The 23,209-nt window shown below is 42.4% G+C and overlaps 1 protein-coding gene across 1 annotated transcript in view; it reads left to right on the top strand.

Annotated features, from left to right (window-relative positions):
* Nucleotides 1-23,209, top strand: part of PLCL1 (phospholipase C like 1 (inactive)) — a 205,625-nt gene that overhangs the window by 88,800 nt on the left and 93,616 nt on the right. The window lies entirely within an intron of this gene.

Raw genomic sequence — 23,209 nt, forward strand, 5'->3', positions numbered from 1 at the left:
ATGCAAACTTGCAACTTAATCCAATAACAGCAATGGAAAATAGTTCTGTTTTAATCACAGAGTAAAAAAATAAAACAAGAAAAAAGACCTTTTTCTCTTTGTGAACAATGTAAAATAAATTCAAAATATTTTGTGCCTTCATACACTGAAATGAAGATCTATTCAGTGGAAGCTTTCACAAACGTGACATAACATGGAAACTTGGACTATTTTATGCCTACAGTAGGTTGATTTCTCTTATGTGAAAAAAATCTCCCTGTTTCAGCAATGGTATTTTATGTTCCTGCAAACCTGGCATCTAGATGAAAGTTCTCAGTTTTGTTTGCAAGTGAAAGCAGTGGAGTAAAGTGCTAGAGTATTTTCTTTTTATTACTCTTATATTTAATTCATTTGTAATACCACATGTGGTGATCTAGACAAGATGCAGATCTTAAACAAAAGCACTTTATTAAGAATTTGGAGTGTAATGGCTCAATATCTTGTTGCTGAGGTTATAGTTATCATTTGGTAACAGGCTTGTTTGAGTTTTCTGAAGTAAAAGTGCCCCCCATCCCCATAAATAAACCCAAAGATTGGAGAGACCAGTGGAGGGGTGACCTGGGAGGCTATGGAGCAAAGTCTGGGTGGGCAATGTAGTTCTCAGCAGTGTTTCTATGCATCTTTAAAGGATATTCTTGGCTTTACCTCCTTAGCGCTGCCATTCTTAAAGTTATTGTTTATTTTTTTTTAAACCTACTTTGTTGCTGATGTTGAGTGAAGCCAGTGGGTTGTCAGGTCCTGATGAAGTATCATGACTGCAGTCGAGGGGTTTCCAGGAAGCAAATGGAGCAGAGCTGTGCTCAGGTGGCTCCTCAGCCCAGCGAGCCATGGGAGTGCAGCCACTCATCTTGCTGGCACAATGATTGGTCTTTATCTTAATAGCTTTTGTATGGTTGCCTGCTTCTTGCCATGATTTTCATTTTATTTATGAGTGTTTTTAAATTAAATTGTGAAGTTGTTTACCTAGAGCCAGGGTCTACCAACGGGGATTGATATTGGTGGGAAGTGGTGGTACAGGATGTCCTGGGATGCTTGCCTGGTCTCAGCAAAGTACATAACTGTGTGTCCAACTTCAAGCATATCTCTGTGCACTGGAAAATAGGCATATGTGTGAAGAACCTTCCTGAATTAAGACTTGTAGGAGTTGCATTTTTGTTGGAATAGCAAGCTTTTCATGGGATTATATCCAGATTTCTTATCTTAATGGCTTATATGGCTGGTATATTTTGAGGTTCATCTGTGGGATACAGCAATACTAGACTGGTTGAGACTGTTTCACCATGCTATGATCTCTGTAGACCTGAGGCAGCTGCTCCTGGATATTGAACTGCTTGAAACTTTGAGGCTCTCCTCATCTCCACTGAGAATCTTTGCTGATCAAGGATGTGCATGGCAGCAGCTCCTGGTGCTGGTCTGTCCCCCTGGGGTGGGAAAACATGCCTCCGTGCCTTCTCACTGAGAGCTATCTGTCCCTGAGTGTGAGCCAAGACAGTAATCATCCTGTAAGAGCTTACCAGCGTTCATACATGGCTTCCATGGTATTTACTGTTTCTGTATGTTCCTCTAGGCTTTACGAGGAATAAGCAAATTCAGATCTAGTGTTTTGGTGGGTCAGCATTTGGCAGGTGCCCATGCAGGGGAGTCACGTCTTTGGAGCGCCTTTGTCAGCAGAGGCTTGGAGGTGTTGGGGAAACTGGCCTTGCTCCTCTTCCACCTCATCTTTCCCTGGAAAACAGGCAGATCTTGGAGTAAGCTGGGCTCTTGGCATACCTCTCCCTTGCCCACTGCTAGGCTGGGGGAGTGAAGAGAGAAGGGTCTCAAGGGCTAGTTCCCCTACCCTGGAAAGGCTGAGGGACAGAGCAACACCAGCATCCCTGAAGGGAGGGGATGTGGATCTAGGAATGAAATTGTACTGTTGCTGAGATGCTGCAACATTGCTATCTCCCGTTTTGCATTTGTAAAGATTTAAAAAAACATTGTTTTCCATTTAGAATAGAATTCTCTTCCGCCCCCCCCCCAAAAAAAAAAAAAAAAAAAGTCTAAGAAGAGATACCCAAACTGCCTTTGTGGAAGCGACTCACTAACCATTTAAAAGCCTAGTGCTCTGTGCCTTGTCTTGATGACTGGATTTAGTATTTATGGAGAGAAAAAGAATGGTCTCCTTTGTTGTGTCTCCAGAGGAGACAGAGGGAGAATGGGGAGCTGATTACCATTGGTGAGATGTGCAGAGAAAGCCTGTGCTAAGAGATAACCAACCCCCTGTGCCCAGAGAAGACCCTAGGTGACTAGTGCCTCTTTGAGGGAGCACTTGTAAATGGGCGTGGGGGGGTTGCTGTGTTCTTCCCTACTCCGACACTGTGTTCAAGGTAACTTGTATATGTTTAAAAAAATGAACTGCTATCTTAAATGAAACTAGGGAAAATAGAGGAATAAATGACTAATTAAAATAATGTCTTTAAATGTTCTTTTAGAAAAAAAGAATCCTTTGAACTGCAGTAAACATTGTTTTAGTAAAAAATCATATTATAGGAGAGAAATCATCATTTAAGCCTTTGTAAATCTTCTAGAGACGAATAAACTTCCTCAGTACATAATTCAGTAATATTGATGGGTCTACTAGGAAAACATGTCTTAAACATGCTGTCATTTTTGTAAATAGATACATCTTTCAAGTAAGCGAAATGAGAAGTTTAAGGTAGAAGAAAGAGTCATAAATTAGCAGTGCATATAAACTCATCAGTCTTGCAGTACAGATGGCCCGAAAGGTATAACTGACTTGACCATGATGAGTAAAACCTTACTGTTTCAGTCTTTGATCAGAACAAATGCATCTTCCAAAATCTGACAGTCTTACTAGCACTGAGCCTGGATTTCTCTCTAATTGATTCTGTTTGCATGTAGGTGTTGCTGCTCTTGGGTACCTAGATTTGTAGATTTGGGGATACCTACTCTCATTGCACAACCTGGCCAGTGTTCAAGAAGGCATTCAGCATATGATTAAATTTCAGATTTAAAACCTCGCATTTGCAATAGAGATTAATTTTTTTTGCGTGATTTAAGCATTAGGTGCCTATGTTTTGCTAATAAAACCATGAGGCAAAATTAAAGGGTTTTAAAGCCTATTTCGCCCCTCCCCACTCTCCCCCTACCCCGATAACACAGGATATGTAAGATAGAGGGATAACAGTCAGGAGAAACAAAGGAGGCTGATGCTAAAATTTGACCCCCTTTATCTGTTGTGATGAACGTGCAATGCCATGCCGTTAACCTTTCTATACAATGCATTTGTCTAAAAATCTGTTGGTCTAGTTAAGAGCTGAATTTGGTGGAAAAGTTTTGGAGATTACTATCAGGAGGTTGACAGAGATGAATCTCCCTTGAAATGAGAGTTGCTGTCTCCTCCGATTCAGAAGTGCTCTCTGTTGAACGTGCTACTGCCATTAAAATGTAACTGCTCTTCTCTTCTTCCAACCAACTATTTTCCTTCAATGTTAGTCCATCTCCTTTCTGTTTTTGTCTAGCTGTGCAGTGGGTTGCACAGATGGCCTAGCATAAGGAAGAAGGTAAATTAAAATGATGGCCTCTGATGCATTTATTTGTTTGCAAGTCCCAGTAGACCTAAGTATTAAATAGCTTCAGTTTTTTTTAAGTTTTTACAAGCGTACAGAAGATTGGGTACACACTGTTAAAGCTTGAAACAAGCCTTCTCTAAATTTGGGCTTTTGCAGCTAATATCATTAGTCTTTGCTCCTTAGCTTTTTCACTAGAAAGTAATATTCGCAGATACTTGGCAAGTTTGGGAATATCCTTCCTTTATATTTGAACTATCACCCACTGAATTGGTGGCTTAATAAATGATGCTCTTCCTGATTTTCTGCCTAGGAGTGTTTTTTAATATAAGTGTGGAAATGACTGAACTTGAGTTTCTGAATAGCATAACCTGCTGGTGGAAAACAGCAAATTATGGTTGAGTAGGAAGTACTATTAAAAAAAACACCAAACCCAAAAACCTCTTGAAGCTGCTCTTCTGAATAGCAGATACCAACTGTCCCTACCGATTACCTCTTCAATGTGTAAGTGTTTAAACAGACTATATGAAATACTGTTGGCTGTTGAACCATGTTGGTCTCTTTCTTGTGAGCAAATGGTGAAAGTTGATGTCCCGGAGCCTTGGTGTTCGGTACCTGCTAAAAAGTGCTTCTCTCTTCGTTATTCTTTATAAACTTTGGCTGTCTGCTAATGGGCAAGAAGAATTGGACAACAGAGCTCATCCTTTATAACAGAGGCTATTACACTTTGATTTTTTTCACTTCTTTTTTTTGTCTACGTTGATGGCTATTGCTCAACTGTTGCATGGAGAGAGGAATATCTTCATTTCCAGTAATAGCTGTTCTTAAAATGCTTGCTAATGCAAAGATCATTTGCCTTAAAACTGAAAATGGTATGTTTACATGTACTTGTTTACATGTACTCTGAACTCTTAAATATAAACAACTGGTCAATGTTTTTGGCACTCTTCCAGTAGGTAAATCACCTCTGTTAGTTAGTGATAGTGGTTGAGATGCTGTGTAGTTGCAAGTGCAGTTAGGAGCGGCATATATCCACAAAGTGCAGCCTGCCTAGTGTTGTAATTTGGGCACTCTAACTTATTTCTATAGCTGTTGGAAAGGAGGAGGAAATCATCTCCATTTTTCTTCTCTCATTCATTAACCTTGAAATCTTGGTCATCGTTCTTTGTGTGCTCGGATTATTCTGAGCTCATTGTACGGATACAAAAATGCTTGTGCTGGAAGACCGCGCGGGGTAGAAATTTGTTGCTAAAGGGCTAGGAACAAGGCAAAGGTCTTTTTTCTTTTCCCTTTGTGACAGCAGTGCCAGCTTAGATGAGAGTTGGTTTACAGCCTTAGATTTTGGCAAAAGGTATTACTCTTCCTCCTTCTCTTTTGTAACGATTCCTGTGTCTGCCCTTACCTGCTGCTCAGCTTTCTCCCGAGCCGCAGTTGAAGCTGAGATGCTTTTCCCTGTCAGTATTGCTGGAGCCTGCAGGGTCTAAATTATATACATATTAGTTTTCCCCTATTGACAAGGTAACATGCAGTACCAGAGATACCAGTAGTCTCTGGAAGAATCCTCGCATTAATTAACATCTGGAAATTGCCTGTCTTGCACACACGCATGCTCCCCCCCCAAGATTATTAACTAATTCTTGTAGAAAGTGTTTGAACTTCTGCAGAAATAGGCAAAAAAAAAAAATAATAAAAGGCTTACTAAAGGAAGCTTCTCAGGCATAGGTAACTCAGAAGATGGCTTTTTTCCATGCTTAAGGAAAGCCTATATTCAAGGGGAAATTTCTTGAATATATGTCCTTTTTTTGTAGTCCACTTTCTGTATTCTTCAGTGTGAGACACATTTGAAGCTTAATAACAAGCTGATGTTAGACAACAGAAGTTACTGTAATTGAAATTATGTGTCAGTAGGTTGAAGAAGACATTGCAATCTTGTCATTCTGGGCATCTTCATGAACTGAAGCATGAAAGAGTATGATTTAGTAGTGTCTAAATATAGAAAGTAATTCTGTTGGAACTGCAAGTACTGATAACTTCTTGAACGATGTTTGGTTATTGTCAAGTTGTTCTACACATTTACGAACACACAGGCAACTTGGTTCCTGTGCAGATCTACATTTTTTTCTAGTATTCTTTACAGAGAGTTTGAGCTTAAAGACAGAGCTATACACAGAGGAAGCTGGAAACAGGATGGCAGAGAGAGATTTTGGCCTTCAATCTGCAGAAAATCATTCTCGGGGGGATGAAAAGCTAGTGAAGGGCTTTGAACACAGGAGGGAAGTTTTATGTTGTCAGATAAATCCCAGACAGAAAGGAATTGTCCCACAAGTGTGTGAGTAGATCAAAACCGTTGAGAATCAAGTCAAACTGGAAGTTGACCAGTCATTTAAGAAATGTGGCATGAAGAGTATGCCCGAGGGACCTGAAGGTGAAGTGAGTAAGGAGCAAGTGAACAACAGCTGCTCTGGAAAAGAGGAATTCAGTAGTCAGTGGCTGTGAGAAGGCAGATGAGTTTTGTGGTCACCTTCATAGCCGAAGCACCGAAGGCTGGAGAGAGCAAGCAATTGTAAAGGAAGTGCTACCCTTGACTTAAAAATATATGTAAGAAAATATATTTTTTTAAGCTTTAAAAGCTTTAATTTTAAGAAATGCTAATGAAAATACAAATATCAATAGAAATATTTCCATTCATAGCTGAATCTTTTTTTGTGTGTTTGTGTGTTTGCACGTGCATGCATCTTACATGCTGAAAAGTGCAGTCTTTTTACATATATGCCTTATGGTATTTAAAATCACAGCCACATATTTTTAAAATGTTTGAACCTGTGACCTGCTATATAAATAACCCTTATGCCCAAGTAGCTCACTTTTTTTCAAGTTTAGAAGGGTTGTTTGTTTTCGTACAGCATCTCAATATACAATTGTCATTTTGTATAGCTGAGGTATAAATATGCTCAAGCCTTGGCTAGTAATTAGCTTTTGTATTACCGAATAGGAAACGTGTTCAGACACCAGAGGCACTAAATTGCCGTGTTTCCATTGTGACAGGGAGAAGGATGTTTGCTTTTGCACAAACATAGTTTTGCATGATGATGAAAATGTATTATTGGAAAGAGAAAATTGACAGTATGGATCCACGAAACAATGTATTATGTATGATTTGGGCTGAGCCCAGTTACCAGCAGCAAAACAGGAGTTTTCCTAGGCAGTTTGCCTTATGCTGAAAGGAGAGGATGGGGCTTGGAGAGCGCTGTGGGTCCTCAGTGATGTGCCTTGCTGGCCTGCGGAGGAATGGGCAGAGGACAAAGTCTGAAAAATGTGAGAGGTGCTTGCTCACGGTGGGGATTTGCTGCAAATTCAGGGGACAAATCTTTCTGAAGTGAATATGCACAACGCAGCAAAATGCAGGTTGATGTTATTCAGTGTAGAGACTGAGTGTATGCTGAGTAATGGTTCAGCTGATCCTTACAGCACAGGCTTGAGGGGTATTCTGTGGATCACTGCTTTTGCCAAGGACACCAGACTAGTCAGGCATTTTTACAATACTGTTAACAGTAGTGATGCCTCATTAGCCTCTCCTTTGTGCTTAACTAGTTATGGAGAGGGCCTCGTTCTTTATAATCCTTTCTAGTTTTGGGGCTGGTCAACCAAAAAAAGATAGGCCCTGGCAAGGGAGATTGAAGTCTAATTATTATTTGTTTTTCATGGAGTGTCTGTAAAGGTCATGATGCAGGAATAGTAGTGGGGAAAGAGGAGGAAAGAATAAAATACTGTGTAGAATTCCAGTGATGTACATTCATTTTTGCTATATGCAACTAAAGTGAATAGGACTGTATGGCTACAATGTACATACATGTTTTATTTTACTGAGAGATGCCAAGCAGAGTTTCAATGTAAAGACTGTAAAAGGACTAAAATTCTCACATGGAGGTTAATGTGCTTATCTATATTCTCATTTGAGCCTCATGACTGTATATTGCAGAAGGGTGCACCATGATAAAGCCCACTGCGCTCATTGTAAATAGTTCTCCTACCAAAAGAAAAGAGGAGGCAAAGAGAAACAAAATGATAGCAGGCTGAAAAGTGTAGCTGGCAGAGTGATGATGTGACAAGTGAAGAGTCAAATTCTTGGTTAGTCTCAGCACACACCAATTAGATTGTAGTCCTGGAATAAGTCGAGTAGATCGTTCGTATGGCTGAGTGCCAGACTCTTTCTTTCCTCTTTGCTTGTAAAACCATGGTGAAATTGGAAACATGAGTGAAATGTTAAGGCCGTGAATAAAAACTCATTCTGTCAGCCCTATGTAGCTGGTATTTCCCATCTGGAATCAGAATGAATGGTTATTAATGTGTAATGAGATCTTACTAAAACAACAGCTTTGCAAAAAAAGAAAAAGAGGATTTAGAGAAGATCATTCATTTTAGAGTAAGACTCGCCTTACTTGCCCATTAGTGGTACAGGATAGGCATGGTCCTGAGAGCTCATGCCAGCCTTTTAAATGATGGGCATCATGCCATGGCAATTGTCTTGTTCTACTTTCCTGCCTCTTAGCCTGTTTTCCTCTTCCACTTTAAATACCCTTTATTTGTCTATGAAGTGCTGCTGTCTGAGGATCACATTTTGTTGACTGCTAGAGAAGCAAGAGTATAAATAATAAGACTGCATGCAAAATTTTCTCTGCAAAGGCACCTTTTTTCCCTATCTGCATCAGACCTGCAACCCTGGATTTCTAAGAACTGAGTGTGTATACCAGAGAAAGGTTCCCTCCATACTCCGCTGTTCTTAAACTCTTCTCTAGATGCATGCTATTGGCCACCAAGAGTCTTGGTGAGGTGTGTGTTGGATCTGATCCAGTCTTTTGCCCTTGGGCTGTATATTGCAGAGTTAGAACAATCCCACAGGAGTTTATGTCACTCCTGCTTCAAGAAAACATTGGAAAACTCCCTCTGAGCAATGTGGCTCTTCCCATGGTGACATACTGCTCAGTGCCTGCTTTGTGCTGCCCTGTGTATTAACCTGCTCTGGGGCTTGTTGGCTTGTCCAGCGCCAAGGAACACAGAGGCTCACCCTCGCTACAGCAATGTGCACCTTGGACTCTAGTGCTCAAATAATAGTATAATATGGCTTTGCTTATTGGGAGCTGGAGGATGTCTTTTTACGGTACACCCTCATTTCTCCATGATTTTATCCCCCAGAGACTGTAGTGTGAGGGACCAGGACCTGCTGTGCCTGGTGTTAAAATGGTGCAGGTTCCTTTCAGAGGTTGAAGCGTATCAGAAAAGTCAAAGTCCATCAAAAACACATAATAAACAAGATGATTTAAAATGTATGTCATTTAAAAATGAATAGCAGGCTATCAGTATGGGTAATTGCAGGATAGTACTTACCCAGAACAGCAAAAAATGCCCCTGGTCATACCAAGTTTTCAAGCAAAGCTGAAAATATGAATTACAACAACTGTAGGAGAGAGGCCTTGAGCTATGAAATTCTGTGCTGGACCTGACCTTCCTCTGAGTTTACAGATGACTGAGGATAGTATTTTGTCGCAAAACTGAAAGGTTCAAGGTCTAGAAAGTATACTCAGCCCTCTGATCACTTCCCATCAGGAAAAGTATAATGAATTGTATAGCTTTGAGGAAAACACCTGGGAGTGTTTGCAGCCTCGGCAGAAGTGTGTTTCTCAGTTACCCAGATATGTGGAATTCCTTAACAGGCCTATGGACATGTCCAAGACAATATCTGTTATTTGAGGAAGATGCAAGGAGTAGGCAAGCAAAGGAAAGGCAAATTAGCTTGTTAGGTATTAAGCGTACAACATTTAAGGGACTTTTCCAGTGCTGTTTCATCAGCAGCATTGCAGAGCATCTGAGATGGTGCTAGGACTTGTTTCCCAGACAGCTGTTGCTGATCTGTCATTGACAGAAATAACCAACTAATCTATACCTGGGAGGATACATTAATGGCATCCATAGTTGCCTCTTGCAGTACCATGCATTACTTGCATGATGTCTCCAGTTCTTGCAGTGCTGTAGTGGGGCCTGAATTGCTCTTTTGTCCCTGCTGCAATGCTGCGCTTTGGTTATGCACCGGGATGGCGTGGGAGTGAGAGAAGGGGCTGGAGGCTAAGTAGTGCTGGCACATGCAGTTGGAGGAACATCGAGGGGCTGTTCTGCCACTCGCATATCCATGGCCAGCTCTCTGGGGTGCATCCTCAGAGATGAAGTACAGCTTTAAATCTGTACCCTCAAACCAGTAGAAATAGGTACAAATACACATTAGAAATAATTATTCTGACACAGTGCTCAGGTTTCAGGGCACTCTCCCGCTCCCCCACCTCCAATGCTGTCTTTCAAGTTCTCCTGAGCTTCCAAGGTCGTTTGAACTTTTAAGATCAAATGGCTTTTCAGAATTGCATGGTTGAAGCTGTAGCAGATTTCAGATATTTCAGAAAAGTTTTATGGAGAAGAATTTAAAGAATTGGATTATAAACACAATTAAGCAAAAAGAAAAAAAGATATGGAAGTGGTAGGCTGGCTCTTCAAAGTGTTGTGATACTGCCTGTCTTGTCCCCCCAAACCAGGAAGTGAAACAGATTCTGGCCTTCTCAAGAATTTAAATGCACAATGCATACTCAGAGATGGAGGAAGTATAAATGCATAATGGTATAATGAGGACTGCTTCTTGTAAACTGTACAGCATGAGGGCAGATGTATTAATTAGGTAGGCAGACTGAATTTCATAGAGTCATAGAATTTCCAAAGATTTCAGACTAGGGAAGACATCTGAACGCAAACTTTGATTTTTCTTCAGAATGCACTGAGGAGAAGGTGACAGATTTGATTTTTCTAAATGTGCAGCTCTGTCCTAAACACCCTGCAAGTTCAATAAAATAAAATAGTTTGATTCAGCTGGTGATTAACCTTCCTTTAGCTTTCTCACCCAATCAGTACTTTACCCAGCTGTTACAGATACTTCGCTCAACAGAGATTCTTGCATGAAGCTGTAATTGTGGGTTCCTGCTGGGGCTGGGATGTTGACGCACCTTACCTGCAGGTTAGAGAAATCACAGCATTTATAACCTTCTGGAGCCCAGTGGCAACTGAGAGTCTCAGCCACAGTAATCTGTCACTGTCATCATTTTCTCATTCATATACAGCTGCGAGCGTGGGCTATTAATCATACTGCCTACGGCCTGGTGCTGTGGATGTGCCCAGAGATTACCATAGCTTCAGAGCAGTCAACACGCAGGCTCTGACGGTTGTTCTGTGCTTCAGGTCTGAAGTAATGGCAAATTCATCATAGTTCTGTGTCTTCTTTCTCTGGCCCTTTTTCCTTCCAGGCTGGTTTCACAGCTGCTGCCTTTCTCTGACTTGAAAAGACGAAAACCAGTTTATTGCTGCATCCTTCACAGGCAGCTGGGGGGAAAGAGAGCTAGCTTTTGTGGGGGGCCTGGGGATGTTGAGTTTTCCTGTGGGTGCTGGTGTTGAGGCAGTGCTAGGGAGGTGAGGGCAAGTAAAGGCTGGGGTCTCCTTTTTTCCTGTACTTGAAGCAGCAAGCTGCAATGCAAGCTGGTGCTGTGGTGTGCGTGAATATGCCATATTTATTTTTAGCTACTTTTAGGTGCTGATGATCTGGGTGCTTCTAAGGCTGGAGTTAGGGTTTGGTATCACTGCACTTTGAAAACACAAGGGTGAGGCTTTCTGTTTCTTACTAAATCTTTCACGGTCCTCAGGTGCAGGGGGAGGACTGAAGTGAGAGGGAGAAGGTGTGAAGTTTGGCTAGGGAAGCTGACAGTGATGTGGGCACCACTGGGTTAGCGTTACCGTTCGGGTGAGGGTGTGCGGAAGAGGACGAGCAGTTGTGAAACTAATGGGGTCCCGGAGCTTGTTTATCATGAGATCCTGAGGAGGTGCTGAAATTGGGATGAGGGTTGGTGCGTATCACTGGGGTGAGGATTAAGTTTTAGGAAGAGAGAGAAACTTACGTTCCCTCTGAATCCTGTTGGGCTGCAGGACCAAGAGAAATAATTTTTATCATCTGAGGCAGCAGATTCTATAATGTCCCAAACTTTAAAACATATCAGCTGCAACGCAGTGTTCATTGCACTTCATGTGCAGGATTTTGCCAGTCTTTTAAAAACTAGAAAGATACCAACTACTGCGAAACAGTAGAAACTATATAGTAAATTTTATTTTTTATGAACTATAGAGTAAAGGTCCCAGAAATATGGGGAAGTCATATTAAACTTTAGCATGTTTATCCTTCTGTCTGTCCTGTGTTGTTGTTCGTGTGGCTTGATAGCTGTAAAGCTCTATACTTCATATAAATGTATGCTGTAAATTGCTTTTTTTGTAAACATAATTTTCATTCCTGGCAACCAAGGATATATGAGAAGCTTTCTCATAAAAGTGAATTTATTACTTATCATTCTAGAATGTTGGTTTAAAAAGATTAAATACTGAGAACATGACATGATTAACAATCTAATTGAGTGTAATAGGAAGCCCAATGCTTTGCTGTTTTCCAGCCTCAGTGTTGCTTGCTTTTGTGTCTCACAAGACTTTTTAGTTATTACTGTAAAGTCACAGTGTTGTTTCATAAGCATCTGTTAAGTTAGCTTTTATGAAGACATAAAATAAACTTGGACTCCTAATGAATGAGATAACATATGAGCACCCTGAGGTTGCTGAAAAGGTTTCTTTTTTCAAAAACACAACTTTGTAAGGTTCAAGACCTTGGTTTGCTTTATAATGTAAACATGTAAAAATGTTTGCCTTTCAGCATTTGTCTTACAGCATGATATACAGCACGGCACAGAAGAGGAGGCTTTGTCTTAATAGACCCCTCGGCTCTTACTTTGTATTGCAGTAGAGCAATGGGCTGGAGCTGAAAACTGCTGAAAACCAATGCAATTTTCCTCTGCTTTGAGACAAGCTATTTGGCACATTTATTGTTAAGGATACATAAGTGCTGGCTGAAAATGCAGAAAAATCATCACAATTAATGATCTGCACCAAATATGTCAAGTCTTAGATTTTTCTGCTTAATCCAATTGCAAAACACACTCAGATTAGCTCTGAAGGTATATGTCCAGGCATGTATATGTACTGAAGGTATATGTATGTCCATGCATGTCCAGGTATATGTCCTTTGGTATTTCCAGTTTGGGTCTGTGGAACAAAAGCAGAGGAGGGAGGGGGTGGACGTGTGTGATGGGAAAGTAAATTGAATCGTGAGTGAAGGGAAGAAAGATGACTTTTGTCTTTTTGTCTTTTTTTTTTTTTTTTTTTTTTTTTTTTTTTTTTTTTTTTTTTAACTAGGGAAGCAATTGAATTTATTCTCTTGAATGCAAGTCCTCCTTCATGGTATTTTGGTCAATAGCTCTGAAGTTTTGTCTCATGGGAGATGAATGAAGGTATGCAGAGGTATGCAGGGAACGTTTACTATGATCATGTGTGAGGCAGAAGATGGGCTGTTCTCATCTGAAGTGATGCTGGATTTCACAGCCTAAAACTCTGCCTGACAGGATGAGCGGTGCCAGGACCATTTGCGTGTCTCTGCAGTGTACAGACGTATCCATAGCCGCTGTAAATGCCGTTCGCTCAGCAGGGTCAGCCCGTTGGCATGAGCGAGTAAGAGGGGGGCTGGTTATGAGCAGAAGCTTCCTCAGAGAGGCTTCAGCTATCTCTGCCGGGAGGTGTTAGGTATTCATCTCTACACGTGCTACTCGCAGCTTCTGAAACATCTTTTTAAAGTCTCCAAAGCAGTAATTGGCAGATAGCGCTTTTGAAAAGGAGGCTCTGGAAGGTCCTTTTGTTCTAGGAAGCGTGCAATAGCTTTTCTTCTACTAAACTAGCTTGGGATTTTGGGGTCGTTTTGAAATCCAGAGGTATAAGTTGATGTTTCTCTGTGTGTATTAGCTATCTGAGTCCTCTGTGGAGTAGCTAAAATGTTACACTCATGATGAACATCATCTGAAGCTTGTAGAGCGTGATGTCCTCTTGGAGGCATTTGCGTATTTGGTTTCCATTTTTAAAGAGGCTTGGGTATTTTGAAATTTACCTCTGCTAAACAGAAATGACTCTGACATCATAAGGATATTGGCATGTCTGGCTGTTACATCTAGCTGCTTACAAGAGAAGCATATTGGAGGCTGTAAAAAGACAGTGGCACCTATTTAAAAATGGGAATGGCTATAAAATGCTGGGGGTATCAGAATGACTTATGCCATGTTCAGCTTGGAAAGGTCTTTGTTGTAATAATTTAAGTTTCCATCCTTCTGTGCAAATGATAAGTTTGGGCCATCTGTGGGAGCTGCTGTAGAAGATCTGGCATCAATTGTCCGTTTGAATTTGACAACCAACAGTGATTAACATTTTCCTAATAAATTTAGCAGACAGTGTGAGCAAGTAAACCATTTCAAGGACTCGAGTTCCCTTAGTGTTGCAAATACTGGTGCACAAAGTAGTCTGAGGGTCCTTCATAAAAATCTATTCAGCTAATGTCAGTACCCATGAGAAGTCTTATTGTAGATGTTCATAAAATTATTTTATGATCTAGTCTTAAAAAAAAAAAAAAAAAAAAAAAAACTAAGCCAAAAACCTACCTTAACAAGGAAAGCAGCTGCATACGTGATTACCATTGGAATAGGGCTTGAGTATCCCCCCCCTTCCCCCCCATCCAAAAAAAGAGGAGGATGAGGAAGAATTGGGAATTTGGAAGGTACAACACTGGTCTGAAATTTGGAAGATTTGAGTTCTGGACTCTGCTTTGTTACAAGCAAGTCCCTTAATTTCACTGATGCTTCCTAGCTTATAAAACACAAAAGTAGTAGTAGAGTGCATGATCCATGTTTAGCTGACTCACTAAGACAATTTAGTGAGTGAATGTGTGTGCAGTCAGGGAGATGGCAACCTGATGCGACTGTGATATTAGTGTTATCATTATTAATACGACTGTTGACTAGAGCTGCTCTTTGTGGTAATCTACTCCCTTATCCAAAGAGCAGGTTTTAGGAGAGCTAAAATTCATATCCATAGAGGCGCAATACTAGCGGCTTCTAGGAAACATTGCCCAATTCTGGGCAGGCAGTGCCACATGTATACGCAGGCTGTTTAGAGAGCATAGCGCCATTGAATTCTGAAATTCTTCCAGGGACCATTTTTCAGATATAATGGTCAGCTTCCACAGAACATCTGCTGTGGCTAAAGTTAGTGGAAAGTAAATCTCACTATCGCCAAATGATTATGGCAAGTGAGCAAAAAGAAGAGTTCTGCTCTTGACAAAAGAAGCCAGCTCTTTTTGGACTAAGTCATGCAGTACTCAGGCAAAGCTCCCTCCCCAAGCAGGAAGAAATACTGATTCCAGCAGAGTTGGTGGTCACTGATATCAGCCCTGGGGTTTTTGGAGCAGGATTTGGAAGCTGCTATGGGAAGCGTAGGAGGGAAGGAAGGAAGTAGCTGTGCTTGGAGATGGGGAGTTGACCTGCGTGGAAGATTACTATCTGTGTGCAGAAAGCCTGTATTACTGATAGATGTAATTGTAGTGAAGGGGTTTTCTTACTGCTATTTCTTCTCCAAAGCTGCAGCACCTACTTGTTCCCAAGTACTGCCAGTACTTCTATGTTTGACAATATCATGCTGCTTTGGCTCTGGATGACTTCATGCAGACACAGTAAAAAATGAAAGGGGTTACGAGTGCTTTTCAGTTTGCAGACCTGCAACAGTTTTCCAGTGGTCAGGCAGATGTGGATAGTGGCTGTAAGCTTCCTATCGTAGGTTTGCTTTTCTTAGTTACATGGTTGTCCCACGAGGTTTGCAGAGCGTATGTGCAAAGGGCTGCAGAGTTTGCACAGCTCCTCCCTCGTGGGCCCCACGCGCCCCTGAAATTGGTTGTCAGACTTGTTACAGTTTGAAGCCTACCGACACTGGAGTCGAATAAAGAAAGGACAAATAATGCGTTAGGAGTACGCCTTCTAAGACACAATTCAAGTTATCCCTTTGCTATTCTTAAATTCAGTTTTGCCTTCATCTGTGCAAGCAGGAAGAGAAGCTGTTTCAGTAATCCCCTGAACTGGATGTGCCTGTTCCTCCACAGCTCTGCAGTGTTGGCATGCCACCAGTCACTGCCATGTATAGCGATGCTTTTTATCCCACCCTAAATATTTGTAATTGGAACTGGAAAGCCTTATTGTGGGAGATGGGTAACAGACTTGCATAGTCTTGATAGAAAAAAGGAAATAGGCTGGTGACAAAGTTGTATTCACAGTGTATGAACCTGTTAAGCAGAGACCTGTCTTCCTGTGCATATTTTTCTTTAAAAGCAAAAATTAATGAAAAAAGCCTAGCGAAAATTACATTTTGAATGGTTCCACCCTGCTGTGGAGGGAATGGTGAAGCTTATGAAGCCCCCTCTGTTTCTGCCATAAGCCTCTGTTTGCACAGGCAATTTCTTTCTATGCCCTATGGAGGAGGAAAAAAGGTGTGCAGAGACCTATGTGGTTATCCTGTGCTTTCATCCTTCTGGAGACAGCAGCCTGCACTGCTGTGTCCCCATTACTGAGAGCCACTGATTGCCAGCGCTGGACACTAATGCTCGGAGGGCCCCAGCGCCTTTGGCTGCTGTCTCAAAGGTGGCGGGAGTGGGGGAGCCCTGGGAGCTGGGGGACCCCGCACTCCTTTACCTGCTGCGCAGCACAGACAGCATGAGCACTGCTTCTTTTGGCTCTTGGTGTGCGGGGCTAGAGGATCCGTATAGCTGAGCAGACAGGTTATGTACCCAGCAGAGACCCCAGGGCCTGTGGGTTGCGTTAAAAAGGATGGCAGAGTGAAAACTGTTAGGCATCCATGGTATCTGAGGTCGTTTCTTGTTTTCTTTGCTGAGAGAAAGGGGAGATTTTCTGTTGATGGTCAAACTAGGGTATTATTTTGATGTGTGTTCTTATTCTTTATTCTCATTAGCCTGTAAGGCTCTGCTCTGATGGTATTTGTTTCATTTTAGTGAGTTCCCACCTGGAAGGTGATTAATTAAAGATGCCTTATTAGCAGATGTCTTCTCCCCACAGCAGATCAAGCACATCTGGCAGCTCTCAGTAATACCAGCAAACTCTTGTTGATTTCCATGGGAATCAGAAGAGGGGCAGGAGCCTGAGGGCCCTGTTCCTGGCTCATACAGCAGAACTCTACGTATCTGGAGCGCTTGACTCATGTGAACAGATTAATTAATTTGATTTCTGAAATGAAAGGCTGTTGACATGCATGCAAGTTGCCTTCTTAGTACCTTTTTCTTGATTTTGCCAAAAATCCCAATGACCTCAAGGAAGTTGAAGAGGATGAGAATTAGTGGGTGATGGGGAATGAGGCCTGTGCATGGCCTTGGGGAAGATGAAAGATAACGGTGAGGACAAGAGGCTCCCCAGCACCAGCCTGTGGCAGTGATGTGAGCAGTATCCCTTGCTTGTGGCCAGAAGCAGGCTCTGTTTTAAAACTCATGGAAGGATTTGGCTTATAGGAATGAAATAGAGTACTAAAAATCTGCTTTAAAAACTTAAAGAATATGATGGAGAGCTTTGCTTTTTAAGCCATTGAGCACAGTGCTGTAGAACTCCACTGGTCAACTTAGACTTTCTTTAAACTTTTTTCAGAAAGGTTGTGGTGCACTGTTAAATTCTGCAGGACTTTTCTGTTGCAGATTTTGATCCAGTCTTGGTTAAGACGTGTTAATTCATGAATGGTTATGTGTAAATATTTTTGCATTTCCATGAAAATAAAAGAATCTAAATAGCATGCAATTGCAATTAGAAGCCATGTGAGGATGAATTCAACCAATTTAGTTTCCTGAATATATTTGGGAAACATGGGATATGTGATTTTTTTTTTTTTAATTAGAAGTAATATAAAAAAGACCAGAACTTTAAATCAAACAGACATGCAATTAAATTCCTGCTGGCTCCACAATTTTCCATTGTATTCTTGTTACCTTTTTTGTTATATCTATTTGCATCTTCCCAAATCCAAAATATTTTAATTTGAATAAAACAAAAGCCTATTCATGCTTGTACTATTCATGCAGTTTAATTGGTTTACAAAATACAAGTGTTCTTTGAAAGAAACTGGTTTGATTTTGAGAGGCTGGTAGCTGTCCATCATATGCAATTCTTCCTGCTCACAAAAGACGAAGGAGCAGAACTGGACATAAATGGATTTGTTTCAACTTGCTTTGTATGGGCTGCTGTATTGGCTGAGATCTTGCTGTTGCCCGGTGAACACAGTAGGAAAATATTCCTAGAGCTGTAGCTAATTGCACAAACGAAAATAAATGTAAATGGAGAATTGAACCTACTTTTGGAACTCTCCACTTTCCTATTCTGGATAATATCTGCAATATCTTACAGACTGCAAATTTCACTGTATTCTTGGAACATCTGGACAAACTGTTTTACAGTGGTAGAGGTAATAGAGGTACTTACCAATGCCACTTTGGGCTCAGATGAGGCTTGATTTTTTTTTAATGTGTATATGATTATAAGAAAGGGCAAATAGCTAGGAAAAAGTAGTACGTTCTTAAATTCCAAATGTAATTAAATTTAAAATAGACGTAATGATTTGTTGGAGTTAATTTCTCATGTTTCGTATGGAATAGTTTGTCAAGTAATGTGGAATAAGATTCCCCTCCACCCCCTTCCCTTAGGGTCTCAGTAAACACCAGTTCAGCAGGAGGCTTAGGCATGTGTTAGGCAGGCGCAAGCATAGTTCTGTGGCAGTCAGGGAGTAACTTAAGTATTTAAGCCCATAGGTTAGATCTATGCTGAGTGGTAGCTAGAGTAGCAAGGATTTACAGGATTAAGCTTCAAGTCAATAAGGGCTAATGGAAACTGAATCTGAAAATCTGGCAAGATAAATAACTCCTTGGCTAGCTCTGGGTTTCTGTTTTGCAAAATCATGGTCTGCCAGTGCATCAGAACATGGTCACTGGTGAAATTGCCAGCGAGCCCCTGCAGAGGTGTCCTGTTGCGGAGGGTTTCCTACCCCGTGAGCCCAAGGCCTCCTGCGAGAGTGGCCCTGCCATAGGCCTGGGCTCTCTGTCGCTGCCCCAAGTGCCAGCCCCTTGCGTCTGCCCCTGGCCGGCACGCGGGGCCTCCTGGCCCAGCTGCCGCGCTCCTGTGCAGGCAGCGTGTTGGCTTCCTGCGGGTGCACTCCAAACGGTAGCAGCAATAAGGCAGCACAGCACAGGCTGAGTACTGTAGAAATTAGTATAACCACTGAACAGATCTAGGGGCTTAACTGGAGAGTTGTGTGTCCTCCTTCAGGAAGAACAAGGGTTTGTGGTATGTCTAGTTACATGCTGTCATTTAAATTTGTTGCATGTTCTCTAGTGCTTTGTATAGGGACCACTGTCCAAATGATACTCGTGTCGTCCGTGGGGAGCATCTGGGCGTTTGGGAGTCTAAAATATTTCAGGAAGGCTGCCTGTCACTGAGACGTCGTTAGTCACGTCAGCTCTGCGTCTTCCTGAGACTGTACTCAACCTTCGTGGGCTAAACTCAGCAAAGAAGACAAGGGGAGCTGTCAGTCAAGTCTCTGTAGCTATCAATATAGTTTATATTTAAACACAGACTGAAGGGCACAAGAAGTGGCACGAGTAGCAAAGTAAATCAAATCATGGTTGACAACAGGTTGCAGATGCTGGCGCGAACTGCGAAGGGTTAGACAGTGGAATTATGAAGCAGAGGGAAATCTCTGAAAGATATAGAGATCATACAAATGGGAAGTATTGTTTGTTGGCAGAGATGATCTGAACTCATACTGTGGTCCCTCAATGGGAAAGTACTTAGGTGTCAAAAGAAATTTTATGCGCAGCCTAATGCAGTAGTAATAGGAAAAAATATTTGCACTATCAATTCTTGGTGTATATCTGCATAAATTCTGAGGCTATTTTAAGTAGAAAATAATACTACTTATACTGAACAGCAGATTTATTAGTCAACCTAGTGAATAATTGAAGTCCTTAATTTACTCAAAGTATCCCTCCTCAGTTTATATACTCTGCTAATAGGAAAAGGCTTATCCAGCTTCCTGTAGCCATTTGAAGCTTTGCGAGGCAAAGTGTACACCTTGCTAATACAGACTAGAGCTAGAGCATTGCCAGAAATGGAGATTTAGCAACCTGCTAAACAGGAAGCCCTGTATCGTCCTGTGCCCCTGTTGCATGAGAGGTTCATGAGGTGAACCTCATGGAAGGTGCTCGCCCTGCGGCCGATTCGTGGGAGAAAAGCAGGCAGCACAAGAGCGGGGCGCACGGGGAGGGCTTTGCGGAGCGCGCCCGTCGAGAGTACAGCTGAACTCCTGATCTGGCCGCTGCCCGAAGCAACGGCGCGGCACAGTCCTCCCTGGGCCTGCTCAGAGGCACCTTTTGGACGCTGTGTGGCGGCTCCTGCCGCGGCAGAGCAGGGAGGCGTGCGGGAACACAGGGCAGCAGGGTCGGCTCTGGGGCTCTGATGTGGTGCCATTGCTATGGAAACGGATGGCATCACGGTCTGGGGAACATGGGCTTGTCTGGGAAATCAATGAACACCAGCAAATGGCTTCTCGGGCAGCTGGGCCATGAATGTGGAGAGGAGAAGGTGGATGGCTATGCTTTTCCAAGCAAGCGCGTGTGCTTAAGCAGAATGCCCGTCTGTCCTTTCAGGCTTGAGGAGAATACCGGCAATCCCCTTAAAGACGTGTGGGGAATTCAGGTCTGGGAGCGGGTAACTTCCCTCCGGTGATGTCCTACCTCGGTTTCCACGGCTTTCCACCTCATTTTCTGGCTTTGGTACCAGTTAGCCTGTAGAATACCATAAAAGGAACTGGAAGGAACAGTGAGCTCCATACAAGATAACTGGGACTGCAGCAGATAGACCACTGTCTCTGTCCCTGAGCCAGCCCCTTGTTCCCGGCCTCGTCACCCATCCCTTAGTAGAGGCCTCGGCCACTGCTCCAGCAGCGGGGCCCCTCTGGGTCGAGAGCTGCTCCTACCCTGCTGAGCCTGGCAGCAGTGGCGGCTGCTCCCGGCAGCCCGCTGAAGCCCTGACCCCAGAACGTGAGTCCTTGGGATGCAGGAAACACTGGCGCTCTAGTAGCCATCGCAGGCGAATTGCTGTAAACCCCTGAGAGTGGGTAACATCCAAGCTGGGGTTTCGTCAAGGGTGGTGCCTGCGCAGTGGTCCTCAGAAAGCGCACAGCAGAATGAAGGTCCTAAGATAAAGCGTGTGTCCTAAGAAGCTGTATTTGGCACCATTCATGAATTAAGAAGATTAAAATGTCAAGTGTTTTGACTACCATAAAAAGCCTCTAGCATAAATGTTGAATTCTATAGTCAAAATAAAACCTCAAACTGTTTTAAAGCCTAGCGAGATTAAAGTATTTTGTGTGTCATGTGCATGAAAACAACTATTATCATCAGAAGGAAAGCAGCGACTATTTTGACAGTGACAATGTTCTGCATTACAATGGGTCTGGTGCTTACTGAGCCAACATGTGGTGGACAGCATTAAAAGGATTTGCAGCAAATTCACTTCTTCCCAGAAAGACTGAGCAGGCAGACTGCACTACTTAGTGGATTTGCTGTCATTTTTGGAGGAATTAGCCTGTTGTAGCTGCAACAGGAAAAAACATTGGGCTCTTTCAGCCATTTCTGAATGAATCAGCTGTGCAAGGGTAGCGCTGTAGGAGCTGCAGTGTACTGTATTGTATGTTCGCATCTGTGCAGCAGCAGGCTGGTTACCAATGTTTGCTTGAAAGAAAAAGCAGGCCTGGACTGAAGTTTTGCATAGGTAGAGAGTCCAGATCAGGCAGGATGTTGTGTTACAACTGAGTTGTATGTGTGAAACTGCAATGGCTTATGGCTTGAGAGAGGAGTCCCATGTTGAGTATTGTGTGCCTAATTTCTTTGTGGCAAGCACTAGGTTTACCACATACAAGTTGTACGCATGCAAAGGGAACAGTTACAGATCCCACCAAACGTGTCCATTACTGCAGCATGAGCTAGCAGTAGAAAGTCGGTGTTTCCTATAGGCAGTCTTTTGAACTAAGCCATTTGAAAATCTATCAGGTTTTACATATGAAGACATGCATCTATGAAACAGTTCTAACATAGTTGCATTAGGCTGCAGTGTAAATCCTGTTCTTTGTACTGTCCCTTAAGAGACTGCAGATTTGCCACCTGGTGTGACTGGTCGCCTGTGCAGAACCTTGCTGCCGCGCATCCCTCCAGCGGGCCAACTCGGCACCGTGCAGAGCAGCCGCTGCTGCCGGCTCACCCCGAGCCGGAGTCGGGAACACCAAGCAAGAGAGCTGAGTTTCTGGCGTTCTCCTGTTGAGTTACAGTTATGCCTATTTTGTGCGTTGGGAAGAAAACAAAATTGGCAGGAACTTAATGTAAAACAGGACTGAAGTCTGATACAAACATTATGGCAAGGAAAAGGTCTTATTCTTTGTCTTCTGTGTTGTCCCCTATTCCTGGTTTCTCTGGAGTCACGTATAAAAGCAGGAACCCGATTTCTTTAGTGTTCGTCTGTTTAAATGACACCTACTTTTAATCATCAGCGTGTAGGATCACAGGAGTATCAAAAGCAGCCTGCGGGGACGTAGCACTCAAAATGATCAGCAGAAGTCGAGTCCTGTTTGCTTCGCACAAGTAGTTCTATTGCAGTCAATAAAACTATTTGTGTGACTAAGGCAAGCAAGATTTGGCTCACTTGGGAGATTGCTTTTAATAGCAGATGTTCGCTGAAGAAGCAATGATCCTGTTGTCTACAAACGTCCTTAGCAATCAAGGAGAGAGAAGAGCAATGGGGGAAAGATCTCTAGGAACAGAATAGCTCCCAAAGCGTATGTTTTTCCTGAAATATCAATTATTTATAAGGGCTTTTTCTGTAGCATCCGGCTAGTACAGACAAAGAGCACTAATACAAATCTGATTAGAGAGTTCAGAGAGATTGCCTAAATGAATACAAAGATTTTTGACTTATGTAATAGTTTTTTTCATCTTTATTCCAGCACATCACTGAATTTGTGTGCTCCTTCAAGAAAGGGGAAGAAAAACAAATAGATAAGAATGGAAAGTGAGAAGCATTAGAAAACCTGTATATAGCTGGTGATACCAGTAATTGCAGGCTGCTTGCTGCTTTGGAAATGACAGCTACAATACACCTCAGCTTTGTGGGTGAGCCCAAAGATTTAGAGAGTTTAAGTTTAATTGTATCCCCTTTGCTATTTTGGAGTGTGGGAGAAAGATTTGAAGCTTTCTGGAGCAAGAAAAGAGTCTTGTCGCTTAGGTAATGTGAAAGATGGGTCTGAAATATGATGCATTATTTATTATATTAATTTCTGGGTTTCTGTAAAACTAATACAAAGGAGTCTGTTGCCCCTTCTAGCTGTCTTTAAAAATTATTAAAACTGCAAATGACTGTAGAGGAATTAGGCAGCAACATCTGTGACCATATATAGCAGTTGCTGGTGCAGCCTTAGCCTGGGGGGAGATGCAGCCGAGTCAAATGGCACCTGCAAGGCAGCCTAGCTTCCCTGAGGGGCGGCTGCAAGAGCCGAGCCCTGCCAGCCAAGCG

The sequence above is a fragment of the Rhea pennata genome, chromosome 6 (genome assembly GCF_028389875.1).
Source record: "Rhea pennata isolate bPtePen1 chromosome 6, bPtePen1.pri, whole genome shotgun sequence".
NCBI lineage: Eukaryota > Metazoa > Chordata > Aves > Rheiformes > Rheidae > Rhea > Rhea pennata.